A 17,871-nucleotide genomic window follows, 5' to 3' on the forward strand; every position below is an offset into this window, starting at 1 on the left:
TACCAAAACCACAGGTCCATAAAAAATAGGGTTGCCATACATCCGGATTTTCCCGGACATATCCAGAAATCAGATAACGAAATCTGCGTCCGGGGGGATTTTTTAAAATCCCTCAAATGTCCGGAATTTCACCTTCCATCATTACTAACTGTTAAAAAATCACATTTATTAAATTTCCTTGGGTTGAAATGATGGGAGAGAGAGAGAGAGAGAGAGAAAGAGAGAGAGAGGGGGGTTCACCAAGTGGCAGCTGCTTTGGTTTGGTTTCGGTCAAGACTCTGATGTGTATGGGTCCTGTATGAAGTCAGTGCTCGCAGCCTTCCCAATGCCGTTTCACTTGACGTCGCGCTCGCGCCCCAGTCTTTCACCAGTTCTGATAGGGATCAGTTTGGATTACTGTTTGTGGCCTTGTGACCTCATCATTACAACTATTACTTGTTCTTGTCAAGATGCCCAAATGAAAGTGTAAATTCACTGCAGAGATGCAGAACAAACTCCCATGTATCAAAAAAGGCAGGGATGAGTGGGAAGCCGAGTGTTTGGTGTGTAAACCAGGAACATTTGTCTCACTGGTACATAAAGGCATTAATGTCTTACAGTCACATGTGAGCTCTGAGAAACATAAGAGAGCAGTGCAAGAAGAGGGTTCATCAATGAAGATGACACATTATTTTGTTAAACCAGGAAGTGAAGCTGAAGATGTTAGTGCTGCAGAAGGTGCTTATGCATTTCACACTGTCAAACATCACGGTAGTTTCTTATCCATGGATTGTTCATCTGTTTTGCTGAAAAAAACTTTTCCTGATTCTGAGGTGACAAGAAAGTTTTCTAGTGCTCGAACAAAGACAGCAGCTATTATAAAAGCCGTGCTTGCACCTGATACTGTTGATGTTGCCTTAAAAAGCCTAAAAGAAATTGAAGTAGTATACTGTGGAATTACTACAGATAATAGTAATCACGATGCATCAAAGCTATTTCCTGTAATTATTCAGTACTTTGACTGGAAGAATGGTGGTTTACAGTCAAAACTGATTGAGTTTAAGAACACCCTAAATGAGACTACAGACACTATTGCCAAATATGTGAAAGAAACCCTAGATAAACATGGGCTTACTAAAAAGTGTGTGGCATTTACAGGTGACAACTGCAATACAATGTTTGGAGAACTCAAGTGTAACGAAGAAGGGAATAATGTGTTTGCAAATCTGAAGATGTTGGAAAAGTCATTGATTGGAGTAGGTTGCCCAGCACATATTCTGAATAACTGTGTTCATCATGGAGCAGAAAAAATAGATATTGATATTGAAAATATTATCAATAAGATTTATCAGTATTTTGATATCTACACTGTTTGCTCTGAAAAATTAAAGGAGTATTGAGAATTTGCTGAGGCTGAGTACAGGAAACTTCTCTCTCATAGTAGGAGTCGTTGGCTGTCACTATTTCCTGGCATCACAAGGCTGATAGAGATGTTTCCTGCTCTTAAGTCCTTCTTTCTTTCACAAGAGCAACCACCAACAGTAATAAAAAAATTCTTTGAAAATGAAATGAGTGAGATTTACCTCTGGCACACGCACTCTTTAATGGCTGTATTTCACACACACATTCAAATAATTGAAAAGGAAAGCAACTCTGTTGTAGAAGTGCTGACAAATTTGGAGTCTGCGTGTAAAGTACTTGCAGAAAGAAAGAACCAGGATTTCATGTCTTTAAAAGTTAAAGGACTAATTGCTCAGAAGCACACAGAAGGAAAAGAAGAAGAGTGTAACATGTTTTGTGTTGAAGTAGTTAACCTGTACAACAGATGCTCAGAGTACTTAGCTAAGTGGATGAAACCACTGGAAGAGTTCTCTTGTTTCAAGTGGATGGTCTTGAGTGAAATGCCAAACTGGACTGATGTGGAACCTTGTGTTGTATACTTGATAGACAAGGGAATAGAGCTTGATGATGTAAAGTGCTTTGATCAAGTTTGTAGCTTGAGGCAGTTTGTAGAAAGGAACAAGAATGATGAGGACTTCAGTAAATTAGCAGCACATAAAAAATGGACCAGATACTTTGAAGCATCAAAGAATATTGAATGCCACTCAGAACTGCTCAGAATTGCACAATTCTTTTTTGCTGTAACATCCCACAATGCTAATGTGGAGCGAGTCTTTTCGCTGATGCAAAGTCAGTTGACAAAGGAAAGGAACAAGCTGAGTGTTGATACAATGAAAGGTATTCTGACTATACAGTACAACTACCGAGAGACCTCTTGCGTTGACTTCTTCAACTTTTTAAAGTCCAACAAGGAACTACTTAAAAATATAAGATCTAAAGAAAAATATGCATCGGCACATCAAGCAACACACGCAGTGGTTGAAGAAGAATTAGAAGACAGCAACTAAGCTAAGTGGAAAAACAGAATTCAAGATTATCAGCCATATGCAAAGATAAATAAGTTGAGTTTCTTTTAATTAATTTACATGTTTTCCAGTATCATATCAGGACCATAATCAGGTGTTAGTGAAGGTGTCCGGAATTTTGATAGTTCATATATGGCAACCCTAATAAAAGAACTTAGGCTCAATGAACCAAGGATTGTAAATATGTACATATTATATTGATTATCTTTTAATATATTTATTATCCTCATTATGTAAGTGTAAGCCTCCTAATATTTTTTTTTTTTAGATATCAAATTTCTCTCTCTCTCTCTCTCTCTCTCTCTCTCTCTCTCTCTCTCTCTCTCTCTCTCTCTCTCTCTCTCTCTCTCTCTCTCTCTCTCTCTCTCTCTCTCTCTCTCTCTCTCTCTCTCCATGCAAGAAATGTGAACACTGTCATGTCACAAGATGGGTATCATATCATGTGTGTGTGAGTGCATGATAGAAACTGGAAGAGAATGTGATAGCATAGGAGAGATTGTGATGGTAGTGTCTGTGTGAGAAAAAATAAATAGATGAAATAAATGTATACATAAAAAAAATAGGGTTTGTATAGCTACATTAGTTGTTAACCTGTCCCACACAGCATGGCAGTATCTTCACTTGCCCAACATGGTAACACTGCAACAGAAATGCATAACTAGTGACTTGTACTGGCAGGCTGCAGTCTCAACCAGTTTGGGATTCCAGTTTCTACAAACTGGCAACTCATACCAGTAGGCAGGCAGTTGGCCCAACCAGCCAAGACCACAATTCTCCATGGGTGCCAAACTCTTTATCGTATAGACTGGCCTGACTAAAATCTAATAAGTCACCACAGCTTTCCTTTCCAGATTGCTGCAGCTGATGAGAATTAGGATCTTTCCTCATATTCTAATTGAAAGCTTCATTATTTAATAGCAAATTATGTAATTCTGCTCATATGAAAATTAATCATTGAGTAGTGGCATTACTTCACTAGAATAAAATCAAAGAACTGGGCCTTCCATGATCATGCCAACATTCCTTATGTAGACCCTTTTCTTCATTTACAGACCCAAGTGTAGCCAGCCATGCTGTTGGTGTCTCGAGAATTATGCCGTAAGTGTGTGGCCTTACGGTTGCCTGTGGGTCACACGTGGAATGTGCGCACTCTTTCTTTAAGTCAGCATGTGGCAAGAAACAAAAGTATATCCAAAGACGTGAAGTCCCAGCAAGATGGAGGGTTCACACACAAAGGTAAGTGTTATGTACTGGAAACCTGAAATGCATTTTAAGAATTATTATTCTGTTGTGTTCTTCTGTTGTTTGGGAAAAGCTGGTAAAGATTTGATTGATTAATTTGTTAGAGCATGAATCTTGTGATGTCTGAGTTACTAATACAGGCACTTTTTTTTCAGTGTCAGATCAGTGAACCACAGAAACTGGCAATATCATCCGAATTGAGTTGTAGTTAACATAAATTGAACTTTTGTTATGGACGTAGGCATGACTTATATAATATGATTACTTCACTTCAGATCAGCTAGTTATTATGATAAAGAATTGTATTGAACCCAAATTGTCATTGAGGTTTTAAAAGCAAGAATTGTGTCATTGGGTTGTTGAAAGCAAGAATTATGTCATTGAGTTAAGGGCAAAAATTGTGTCAGTGTGTTGTTGAATGTAAGAATTGACATTATGGTGATTAGCTCTTGTAACTGCCAAATTCACAACTACAGACAAGGCCACAGTGATTCAGTGCAGTGATCAGCTTTCATACATGAGTCTGCTTTTTTATTGCCTAATTGCAGGCTTTTAAGCACCTCAATATATGCAGTTATCTTTCGTATTTTGCTTTTTTTAGGTCCTTTCTGACAATCTCATCATTTATGTTCATTTGTTTTCCCCACTGGGATTCTACCAACTTTCAAAATGGTGAAAATATTTCACCCAATCATGCTGACTTTCTCACTCCAAATGGTTCAACTTTCTGATTATGTGTTCGTGATGGAAAATAGAATAACAGTGATCTTGATGGGAAGAATCCAGTACCAAGATTGCAGAAAAAAAAAATTTATTCACCTTCATTAAACATTAAACAAGTACCTACCATCATAACAGTTCGTGAGGCAACGCGCACCACCACCTAGACAGCTGTGATTTTTTGTTAGCATTGGGGTCACTGGTCTTATGATCTACACTGTCTGTAAGGAACTCCTCTCCTCTTTTTCTCCTCAGGTAATGATTGCCTGTGTATTATTTGGCCTGAACTGTTGAATGATTGTGACTTTGCAGAAGCAAATTACATGTATTATTCAGTATTGTAGATTTTTTTAATGCATGTTTCCTTTCTGTGATGCCCTAGGTGAAAACATATGAAAGTACACATAGGACAATATATGATTATTAAGAGAGACTGTATAATAGTAAATAGTGAGACAGGACAGCATGAGCATAGACTCCTCCTCCTGTAAACCACAACTAGGTAAACAAGATTGATAAGACTTGTTTCCCTCCTAAGCCATAGTATGCTTATAGACTGTCTACGGTGCAGCTCTGGAGAAGTGCAATGCCCATCCCAGGGTTGTCGACTTCCTAGGGGACTCCATCAAGGGTTACGGGGAAGAGAGTCACAGAGGCCGCCGGCAGCATGTGAGGTTAGGTCATAAAGCCGTTAACTGATTATGAATCATCAATACCATTAACAAAGACCAGTAATTTTTAGATATTTGATAAGGTAGATACACATATTTGGTCATTTTTTCATAAGTGCAAACTGGATCAGAAAATATATTTGTGTAAAGGTTTTTTCAGTAACATATCAAGCTGAAAATGAATGATCACCATTTTCTGCATAGATAAAACCATGGCAGTAAGCTGATAAGTAAGAAACAGTGTAATGCTTCCCTCAACCCATGTAGTGTTAAGTATGTTTAAATTGGTGGCAGTGATAATGGTGATAGCTGTGACAGAATTGCATGGTAGTAATACACATTCTCTCTCTGAAGTATATAAAGCAGTAAATGTGGCATGAACCTTACAGTCACATGGGCTATGAGGTGGAAGGCTGCAAGGGATACCGTATTAAGTTTCACCTCAAAGGCCAGAGGAGAACAGCAACTGTTAATCTGGATGCTCGGCAGGTTAGTGATTCCAGTTTCTCATAATGGTTTGTTCATCACAAAGCCTGAGTCTTTTATCTAGAGTCAGTGATAATTTCAGTAAAGTAAAAATGTCTTCCAGGGCTTTTGCTCAAACATAACACAAGACAATCATGAATTGAAGAGTACCAAAAGGATTATTCATATCATTTATAATAGAATGTTGATGTAGTATGAATCTGTTTTTCAGTTTAGTGATACTGATTAGTACAAATAATTAAGGATATAGTGTATCAATTGAGAAGAGAAAATTAGTAAAAAATATATATATTTAAAATGAAAAGATATTTTGTAAGTCATATTATATTGAGTTTTAACCCATAAACTGTGACATTTCAAATTCTTATCATCACAGAAATATAATTTATGACTAAAAGTCATCTCTTAAAATGAATATATGTGCCGCATTGCATCAGTAATATGTCTGTGTTTATGCAAACAAAACTGGTTCTCAAAATTCAATCTGGTTAATAAGTAAGGATCACAAATTATAAACAAGGCACAAACTAACCGTCCCCATTTCTGCAAGCGACACTATGAGGGAGAAAACTTATGGTCCATCCCTATGTGAGGCTTTAAGTAAATTGACACTCAGTATTAGTCACAATTCCCTCCAGATTATTGCACATAAACAGCAACCTGACTGTGCTTGTCAGTTACTATGGTTTTATATTACATTTAAGTTGTGTTTAAAATATTGCATTCAGAAAGGCTGGTCACATCTTTCATTATTATTCACTGTTATTATTTGTAATTTTTGTCTAATTCGTTATAAATAAATACATAATCTCTCTCTCTCTCTCTCTCTCTCTCTCTCTCTCTCTCTCTCTCTCTCTCTCTCTCTCTCTCTCTCTCTCTCTCTCTCTCTCTCTCTCTCTCTCTCTCTCTCTCTCTCTCTCTCTCTCTCTCTCTCTCTCTCTCTCCATGTAGACTGCTAATGGCTGGGACTTCCGGTACCTGTATGTGCAGCTCAACTCGTACCCTTATGAAGTGATAGTCATTGAGGACAACCGGGAGACCGTCTTTGGGTCATCAGGTGAGGCCCCAGACTCCTCAGTTCCACTCCGGTCTTGATGCTGCCTTTACAGTTGCTCAAAATTATCCCATAAATTTATATTCAGATATTTAAAGAGGAAGTATTTCCTACAGACAATACATAACTTTAATGTGAGACAGTACAACATAGTTAATTTGTAAAAGTGTAACAAGGTTGATATTAGGAATTACAAACAGCTAGGATGTGATATGTACAAGTATGTTTCAGTTCTTATATCCATAGAGAATTGAATTTTGTGGGATATACATAATGCATATTAGATATTTATACAGGTAATGGCTAATCTAAGAGTTTTGTGGTTTATATTGCAGCTATAATATTGTTGCTTAGCTAAGAGTGATGCAGGAGACCTAAGGAAGAGAACCTGAAAAAATTATATTAATAGGGAAACAATGACATAGACTGATGGGTGAGATCATGAAAGATAGATTTGGAAGGAGGTACAGGATAAGATCTGAAGGTAGCTTACCATTGGAACTCTGGAAGGCAGCTTATGGAGTATGGAGTCTGTACAGTCATATTGTACATCATTGATATACAAGGCCAAAAATTCTTGTACAATTAAAAGTTGAAATAAAAACATTACTTGATATATTGATTTTATGAGTAGTACATGTATTTCCTATGAGTGTGATGTGGGAAATTAAGAAATCATGTCTTTGAATGCCAAACTGAAACCACGGGAGCTTTAATGTGAGCTTTAATTTCCATTAAATCATGGAAGCTGCAGAAGAGCCTCACCACTCTTCCCTCTTATAGGACACTCATCCACATCTATCTACCTGTCTGTATCTGACACCTGTTCCAACAAACTCCTCCAAGAGAATAGTCACTCTTGACGTTCTTTCCTTGCACATTCCAATTCTCTCATTGCCTTTTCACCTTTTTCTCACCTGCCTCTCACACTGCACCTCTCTCTCTCTCTCTCTCTCTCTCTCTCTCTCTCTCTCTCTCTCTCTCTCTCTCTCTCTCTCTCTCTCTCTCTCTCTCTCTCTCTCTCTCTCTCTCTCTCTCTCTCTCTCTCTCTCTGGCACTGTCTGAGAGAAAGAGAGGAAGAGAAGGGGGGAAGAAGGAGGGAGCCAGCTTTGCCCTAGCTCTGACCTTTCACAGGGATGCTTGTCAGGTCACCAGTTCCCACCATCAATAAGAGTATTCATCAACTATTTATATATATAACATAAATTCATATATTTTGTATATATCTGCATTATATCTATCTTCTCATATATTATTGTGATTCAGGTTTATTTGTTGAAAGACAAAGTGTCTGCCAATCAGAAAAGAGATGTGGGTGCGTCCTTTTTTTTGGGGTGGGGGATGGGGTATCACCACGTAAGTCGAAAAACAATATAGCAGGGTAAGTGTAAACAACATAGCAGATCTTTCCTTTGTTGCGTTGGGTGTTGGTAGTGGCTTATACTAAGCAGGAGGTGCGCTGCAAATTTAAACCTGCAGTGGAGTGACAAATAGAATTCAGACACACAGGGATTCTTGTTCGTATCTCCAGATGTTCATAACTCGAATGTCCATAATTCAAGGAACATCTCTACTTTCTATACTAAATCTCAATCCATTTTTTTATTCATTTTTAATAGATATGGCTAAATGACTTGAGTGATTTAACTTTACATTAAGCGTATTTCATTCATTCATATATAAGGCTGATATTACACAAAAACTTGCCTCTAAAATGTAGAAATGTATGTTTTCTGGTTATATTATGGTTCATTCATCTTTAAACATTCAACTGTGGCTTACCAGCATTGAAGGGTTCCTCTTTCCCATATTCAAAATCCGGGGGGAAATCTTTTGCCTTGCTTATCACCGCCTGGCCCTAGATTTGCTGGGGAGAAAATTCAAGTGCCACTCCAAAAAGTGGATTTTTAGATTCATATTGCATGCCAAACCTGCATAAGAAGCTGGAAGATCTTGTACATCATCATAATTTTAGTTTTATGATATGGTGTTTTGTATAAGAAGTCTTTGCAAAAATTCTTTAAATAACAGACATGCATTTTTTTCTCACTTTCATTCACCTTTTCATCAAACTTTTCATCTTGAAGACACTCCAAAATCTGAAATCCTACAAAATATTTTCCTTGATTTTTGCATTATTTGTTTGAGGAACTACTGCTGCTGCTACTACTACTACTACTACCACTACTACTACTACTACTACTACTACTACTACTACTACTACTACTACTACTACTACTACTACTACTACTACCACCACCACCACCACCACCACCACCACTATCACCACCACCACTACTGCTACTGCTGTTATGGTGCAGCATAACATTTCACCATAGATTACACACCTGAGATGATGTAATCACAATCAGTTTGTTCCATCACCCAGTCTGAGAAAGGACAGTGATAGACATTATTGTAACCACTCCATAAACATTCTTATCCTGAATCCCCAGAGACAAAACATCAGACAATAGACAGATGATTTTATTCATACATAACAAAAATATTAGAGTAATTTTGCTGCATCTCATTACTTCTGGTTTGATCCGTAAGATAAATACAAGTCAGTCTTTGTAAAAAATTAAGTTTTTGTATATTCCGTATTCATAAATAAGGATACTGTAAGGACAGTGAAGTAGCTACAAATGTTTTTTGCAACAAATGTAATAAAGGATAATTATATTGAGATATAGATGAAACACTTGAATTTTTATACTGTGTGAAATCACTGCTCAGAGTGTGTATAATTATGCATGGCCATGGTAATGTATCTTTCACATGCACTCCACCACACATGTTAGACGTGTAACTGCCAGTTATACCTTCCTGGAGAAAGCTTAGAGGGCTCATGACAGGTTGATTTTCAAGGAAGGCTGAGACCTTTAATGCACCACAAGCACTCTCCTCATGCTTCTCTCACTCATTAGTGGAAAATCTTTAGTGTTCTGAGTGCAGCATGAACTTCAGCTTCTCAGGTGACAAGCAGGGTATGAGTGTGTATGAAATAAGTTGAGTGTCACCAAACAAACTTAATGCATGTACCACACAAGAGGCTCTGTTTTTTTTTTGTTTAAAAGTAGATTATTATTATAAAGTAATAATCCAACTCCTCCTGCAAGCACACACTATATATCAGCAATCTTCACTCAGAGAAATTAACAATTTTTTTTAAGGGAAAAAATATACTTATAAAAACAGAATGCTTTGAGGACCTCAGTCAGAAACATAATAATCAGAGGTTTATACTTGGCATCAGGTTTTACTTATAATGACACATAACAGTTTTTACAGAAACCTCATGATCAGTTATTAAGTATATCTATGTTTAACATGTATGTTTTCTCCTTAGGACATTTAGGCTTAATTTGAACCTGAGGAATTATCAGTTATTCAGTACATAAATAATTTATACTTTAATCATAATTTGCATCATAGCATTGCATTAATTCATAGTAATTTTCTCTATAACAGTATAGTACTATGAAGCAGCAGCAGCCACTGCATGTTTGTCCAGCACAGTACAGCACAGCATTACCTGATCTGACGATCATTCTGGACTTTGAACTAACGTTCAGTTGCTATGGTACAAGTATATCACATGCTATGTCACTGGGACGGTGAAAAGTGAGTTTTACTCAGTTTATATAGTTTAATAATATCACAGCTGATTCTGCAGAATACAAAAGCTTGTTAGTTAAATAAGATACATGCACCACTGTCATGCAAGCATGAGTTAATTCTAACAGGAAATAGACTTTATAACTATTATTGTTCTTCCTTGTGAAATATTGTGTTCCATGGACCCCAGCACCTCTGGTGACCATCACAATTCCCAGGTACTACAGCTAATTAAGTACACCAGCAGATAAAAGAAAGGAACTTTAATGTCTCAGCAGGAGAGGCAGTGACCAGGTAGTTGGCATATGAGCACAAGAACCAGAAAGATCCACATTCAAGTTCTGCCAGGGGCTTACTTTGATTTCATGTTGCCTGATGATTTCAAATCCACAGTCTTGTCATCTTAATTGCAACTCAAAGTAGGTCAAGTGGAACAATTAGAACAGGGAAGGACACAGGCATGCCACTCCCCTAAATGAAGAAAAAAAGAAAAAATAAATAAATAAATATATATAAATATATATATATATATATATATATATATATATATATATATATATATATATATATATATATATATATATATATATATATATATTGCCACACTATCAAACATCAACCCTTCATTGTGCCTTAATGCCAATGATGGGAAAATACAAGTACAAATAAGACAAAAATTAAATCTACATTACCATTACCTTTCCAAATAAGTGCTATAGTAGGCTACACACCAAACCTGGCTACTTATTGTATTTAAAACTATAATAATGTTGAACAGAGAAATTAAGAGTAAATATTGTCAAAACACACTCAAACAATGGCTCTGTGTGAGATTAAATAAGTAAATTTACATGCCATCCAAGGAAAGCCTTTCTGTCAATGATACTATGTTAGTGTTACTTTACACATGTTAGAATGCAATGCTGAAATGTTAAAACTTTCAGGAGCAAGCAGTACAATATGTCCATGTTACTTTACCAACAGCAGTAATAAACATCTGATTTGCAAAACAACAGTTACATTCTAGAATATAAATCACCCAGACTGAATATGGATCACTAAGACTGTTGTAAGAAACATGACATATTTAGGCAAACTTTGATCTAGATGGCCGCTTTAAATAGCTCCTTAGTGTTTACTGAAATCCTTGCTGTAATGAAATTAGACTTATGGCAACAATTACACACTGATTACAACAAGGGCATCTGAGGATTCTTTTGGTCACTCTGGGGAAGGACACAGGACATGTTTATTAACTTTGTCTGTGAGAGAAGATATTGCTGCCATTACTTCATCAAGGCGATTTTCAAGGCCAGACAGATAGTGTTCCTTCTTAAGCACAATATCCTTTGCTGCTTTAATTTGAATTTCCTATAGATGGAAGCTGTGACAGTCACAGACATGCCAGTAGTCCCTTCCTTGATTCAGGTACACAGATATCCACTGATTATGAAGGCACGTCTGGAACATGAGGGTGCGTCGATCCAACCAGTTGAGAAGTCAGATGGCTGAGTTGTAGGACTCAATACGTGCTTTCAGATAACAGTCATCTTTCTCATCGCCTCCCTCACAGCATCTCAGGGATCCTGGCAAGATCTGATGCAAGGAACTGGCCAGAAACACAGACTCAATGTATGAGACTAACTCCACCCTACTCCTATAACTGACAATCTTAGCTTCCTGCTGGATCTGCTGAATGTCACTAACAGCTAGACCATTGATAAGATTCATTAGAACAAGAACAATGAGGAACACAAACACAACAAACAGTAAATGTGTTGAAACTGGAAAAGTAGCAAGTTTTAAACCTGTGTACTCTAAATCACCTGTGGTCATGGCAATTGTCTTCAGGAGAGATTGGGGGTATGTTTCAAAGTTCTCATTTCCCTGGAAAACTAAAAAGAAACTGATACTGAAGGCAACAATCATGAGGGAAAACATAATGATGATTTTAAGAAAATTGAAAGTGACAGTGGTAAACTTGATTATGTAAATAGACGTACAAGGGTGACATCCTAATAGTAGCATGAGTTCTATCCTAGAGAACAGTATCAGCCAAGCACAAAGTCTCTGCTGATGTACAGCATTCATTGGTATGAAGAGTACAGTACAGCTTAGAACAACTATTGAAATTTGTAGCCAGTTTTTTGGTCTTTAGACAGGGTTCAAAGAGACATAGAATTGAATGCCTTCCCTCACTATGATGTACAAAACAAAGATGAATATAAATAATTTGAAAACATATTTTGGGGCAAGATCATACATTTCCATATCTGGTGCATCTCTGCTATTCTCTGATGATACATTTTGTTTTTGTGTGTCATTGTTCATTACATTACATGATGATACATTTTGTTTTTGTGTGTCATTGTTCACTACATTCTCTGTTGCTGGCACAAAAGTTCCATGGTAAAAGAGAAAGTAAGCAGTGAGGAGTATTAGGAAAAGTGTATATGCAATAATGTTGAAGTAGCAGTACTTCTGAATCCTTTGCCACTTAAGGGAGAGGAAAGTGTCAATGATAGGGTGCAGCAAGAGGTGCTGGTGCTTATGAGAACCACTCAGGAACCTCAGACATTCTGTTTCTGGTTGCTGAGATGTTTGAGCTGGAGCCAATATGGTGTAGTGAAGTGCCAAACTGATTCCTGATTTCTAGATGAGCATCACTGAGCAGTAGACATGACCAAGCGCTACATGATGTAAAGCAGTGTTGCCACATTCAACCTGTGCATCAAGGTTTAACTAAGATCTTTTCTCAAGAAGGAGCTCAAGGCACCTGTAGTAGTCGACACCATGCTTGTCTGTATATTCCCTCTTGATCACTTTTATGAAGAACAGTTTCCTTTCTTAGGTCTTTATGTCTCAAGACTCCTTCGTCAAGTTCCTTCTGTTCTTTTAATGTTCTCAGAAGCATTTCTAAGATTTTGTGGTAACCCTTCCTTGCAGCATACAATACAGGACTCATGAGGGTGGTTTCATCCTTCCTGGCTGCATTAGTTCCATTTTTTAGTAACTCTTCAACAAAATCTACCAGACCATTGTCACAAGCATATTGCAAAAGTGTATATTCCCCATGGTCTTCTTCCAGTGCTGATACCTTTGACTTTTCCTCTGAGTTGTCAATTTCATTCAAAATTTCCTGAAACAGCTGTAAGTCTGTGTTGATCAGTGCATCATAGAGTTCATCACTGAAATATCTTTTTGGTTTTTGAATTACAGAAAAGTCAATTGTGTCCAGCAAATCGTTGAGCTTCTTTTTAATCACATCAGAAGCAGTTTTGTTCCCCACTCCTTTTTTTTATTATTGGATCCCATATTGATGAGTTTCCTCACCACGTATTCCCAACCTTTGGTGGCAGCCATGAAGAGGGGTGAGGCCTTGCTGCTATCAAGGGCATCCACTTTGATTCTCTTATAGGACAGAAGAGCATCCAGACAAAACTTGTAAGAATCTTCATTGTTCTTCCTGCGATTGGCCAGAATATGAAGGATGTACAGCCAAACTCACCTTCTATTGCATTGGGGTCGGCACCAGCCTTCAGCAGTGCCTCCAGTACCTCCACATTGCCATTGTGGGCAGCATAGTGCAGTGGGCAGTACTTCTTGCCTCTCCAGTCCTGCCAAAATTAAGTTTATAAGAATATAAAGTAAAAAGAAAAAGAGGTACATATTGTACATACAATAACTGTTACCCTGAATGTGAAATCAGAATATATGCATTAATTATGGATTGATAGTGCAATCAGCATGTGAATAGTGCTATATACTTAATGGGACTAGGTAATGTACATGATTACTTGATTATAAATTGATTTTAGTCACAGGATTACAGTATGGAATACAATACTATGTAAAGCAATCTCTCTCTCTCTCTCTCTCTCTCTCTCTCTCTCTCTCTCTCTCTCTCTCTCTCTCTCTCTCTCTCTCTCTCTCTCTCTCTCTCTCTCTCTCTCTCTCTCTCTCTCAACATAGAAGCAAAGGGGGTAAAACTCTGACAGCAATTTGGCCACGGTAGCTGAGGGAAGGAGGGAGAGGGGAGGGAAAGGATGGGAAGAGGAATGGAAGGGAGAAGGAAGACACTGGGAGGGAGGGAGGGAGGAGGGAGGGAGGGAGGAAAGTTACAAGGGTGCGAATCAAGAGGCGAAAAATAAAGTTTACTCTTGCATATAACGTAGATCTTCATTTTCTTCTCTCTCTCTCTCTCTCTCTCTCTCTCTCTCTCTCTCTCTCTCTCTCTCTCTCTCTCTCTCTCTCTCTCTCTCTCTCTCTCTCTCTCTCCACTCGTATCTATTATCTTTGCCTAAGTATCTGTCTGTATGTATGCCTGTCGTTATCTTGTCTTCCTGCGTGTCTGTCTCTGTCTGTCTGTCTGTCTGACTGTACTCTTGAATTGAAAATACCTACTAGAACTGTTTACCAATCCTTACAAAGCTCTCTCTCTCTCTCTCTCTCTCTCTCTCTCTCTCTCTCTCTCTCTCTCTCTCTCTCTCTCTCTCTCTCTCTCTCTCTCTCTCTCTCTCTCTCTCTCTCTCTCTCTCTCTCTCTCTCTCTCTCTCTCTCTCCATACATCTCATCCTGTCTCTCTCACACACACACACACACACACACACACACACACACACACACACACACGTCCTGCCATCCTTAGCCACACACAACCAGGATGACAACACTTCTGCCCACAAAATATTTCTTCCATCTCAAGACCAAAATATTTAATTGCGTCTGTTTCTGAAGCCTGTAACACTTATTTTAATCCTGTGTGTGTGTGTGTGTGTGTGTGTGTGTGTGTGGAGAGAGAGAGATAAAAGCTACACGAATAGACAACATCGACTGTCCGTTTAAGGTAGTGGTAGTGGTGATGGTGGTGGTACTGAACTTCAATAGTGATGTGCAAAACCCGTAGACTATAGACTGACTTTGTGAAAACTCATACCAAGCAAATGGTGTGAGTGGAGGCAGACATTGGGCACGGCTGGCGGATCTGTAACGGGACCGTCACTCCCCACTGGCTTTTCACCTCACCAAGATGTTTTTTTTTTTTTTTTTTTTTTCGAAACTACAAACGAAGGATTCTAATTAAGCACTATGGGTCGTGGCCTTCACTACAAAATATTATTCCCAACAGATGTTATGCACTGACACCTTCCAAATCCACAGATGCTTTCACAAGCACAACCTCACATACAACTAAATTTGTGTTCCTCAAGCCGGTTACCCATCACACCCATCACTCCCCCCCACCAATGCCCCGAGACCTGCGACCCACCGTTCAGAGATGCGGGCACGGCGCTCCTTCACCGTGTGGCATGTTATCATGTCTATCTCTTACTTTGCTTAATAAATTAAATTTGCAGGCTGCTTGTCCCGCCTCACTTGATGCACGGCGAAAAAATACCGATTTATCATTACACACGTGTTTAAACACAGGAAAGACAAAATAATATAAAAAAAAAATAGCATATAAAGAAATATACCTTTCACGATACTCTGTGAAAACACTAGTTGGATGACATCATTCCTGACTGTGGCGTTGTTGATAGGGATGCTTTTGTTATTATTATTTTTTTTTTTTTACTGCAGAGGTTTGATTATGCTGTTATTCAGGTAACGTTCAGGATACAGTGCAGGAGTGTCAGAGCTGACAGGTTCCCATTACGGACATGACGTGGCCAACAACTGCACTACCGCGGAAACACTTGTGCGGTGCGTGTCCTTTTCTCAGGAGCGAACACAATCAAATATAGTGAGAGAGAGATAAAAAGATAGACAGATAGACAGACAGATAGATAGATAGATAGATATACAGACAGATAAATTATGTATGTATCTATATATACTTACCTACCTATCTATATTTTTCATAACTGCACGCATGTATTATCATCTACGTACGACTATTTACATCTGTAAATTCTCTCTCTCTCTCTCTCTCTCTCTCTCTCTCTCTCTCTCTCTCTCTCTCTCTCTCTCTCTCTCTCTCTCTACTCATCAAGAGAGAGAGAGAGAGAGAGAGAGAAAGAGATAATTTTTTCTCCTCCTACTACTACAGTCTATGCATTTCAGTCTTATTTCAGTCTATGCATTTCAGCCTTAATTGAGGCATTTTGAGGGTTATTGACCTATTTTCGTTTTTAATTCTGGTTTTTCTTCATGCCTGGGTCTGGAAACACCCGGAATCTTAGTTAAATATTGATGTACAGTTAGGAAGGGAGACGGAAAATGTGCATCTCAGCCCTTATATTTACGTAGCGCAATTCATTTTGAATATCACAGGAAGAAAGAAGACACCCAGACTGGAATGCATTACATATTCTGACTTGCCATATACTTTAACAGATAGCGTGAATATCAAAAAAATTTATGGGCTGACTAATATTAAATAAAAAAATTAAAAACAATCTGTAACTTTTATGAATGGCGTCACAAAAAGTATGTAATATCGAGAGAGAAACCACAGTGAGACTAGATTCTATTACATATTCTGAATACAACAAATTTTTACTTTCCAGATAAATAAAGAAAACATAAATTCCTCATCGTATAAAGAAAATCATTTTTCAAATCCAGCAACTGACGTATTGTAAATTTGAAAATACGAGTTGCTAAACTAGATTTTATTGGACATTATTACTTGGGACAAGTTCCTTATATTTTTTTTAGTTTTAAATTAAATGCCAAAAACAATCCTAGGCGTGCTAATAAGAAAACTGAAAATAAATAAAATTATGAATTTGTGATTTTATCGAGAAACAAAAACACAGACTAGATTTTATTATGCATTATAACTTGTTATAATTTTCTAATGATAGTTTAAATATCAAAACAGTGCCAACTTCATCAATAAAAAAAAAAAAATTAAAAAAACGACCTGGCGCGGGTTTTTTTTTTTTTTTTTTTTTTCTACTCGCTCCCGTACCTCCTCCTCTTCTTCCCTCCCCTCATACTCCTCCTCTCTCGTCCACCTCCCCCTCCTCCACCTACTCTTGAACACTAGAGTCTAGAAACACATAAAAACACCTGGATAACCCTGAAAATTATGCTAAATACTTGCGGGGAGAGATGGGAAATTGTTACCTTAGCTGCAGCAGGACGGGATGGGGCTTGACGGGGCTCGGCGGATCGGCGCCGGGCGCCAAGGATACCATGGTGTGTGGTGTTAACACTGCACTCACACCCAGTTCACTGCCTTGTGTGTGTGTGTGTGTGTGTGATGCTGATGTGGTGGTGTGGTAGTAATGATGATGCAGTGTTAACACTGCACTAACCACCTGCTTCACTGCCCTGTGTGTGTGTGTGTGTGTGTGTGCGGCAGCGATCAGAGACGAGTCACAACGTTGTATAACACGTAATTAAACACTTTGGCTGCTACTTGGTACACGTTTCCCTAATTACCAGTCACTCTGAGGCATCTTTACTTGTTCTACAGCCACATCCAATATTTGTTGTTGAGGGGCCCATAGGAGCTCGAAGCCTTGGGGCCCTGCCATGGAATATTACAGCACTGGCTGAAAGCTATAATTGTTTTTCTTCAAGGCCCGTAGGACTAGTATAATATATATGTGAATACTGTTTTTATTATTAATATTTTTTTCATATATATATATATATATATATATATATATATATATATATATATATATATATATATATATATATATATATATATATA

General features: G+C 37.9%; 1 long non-coding RNA gene across 1 annotated transcript; it reads right to left on the reverse strand.

The window, feature by feature from the left end:
* Positions 1 to 9,820: 9,820 nt before the first annotated feature.
* LOC135111215 (uncharacterized) lies at positions 9,821 to 17,642 on the reverse strand. The gene is made up of 3 exons (XR_010273625.1): positions 17,277 to 17,642; positions 13,708 to 13,816; positions 9,821 to 10,670 (listed from the first exon to the last, which is right to left on the reverse strand). It is a non-coding gene; the product is annotated as an uncharacterized LOC135111215 (long non-coding RNA).
* Positions 17,643 to 17,871: the final 229 nt, after the last annotated feature.

Source organism: Scylla paramamosain, chromosome 21 (genome assembly GCF_035594125.1).
Source record: "Scylla paramamosain isolate STU-SP2022 chromosome 21, ASM3559412v1, whole genome shotgun sequence".
In the NCBI taxonomy this organism is placed as follows: domain Eukaryota; kingdom Metazoa; phylum Arthropoda; class Malacostraca; order Decapoda; family Portunidae; genus Scylla; species Scylla paramamosain.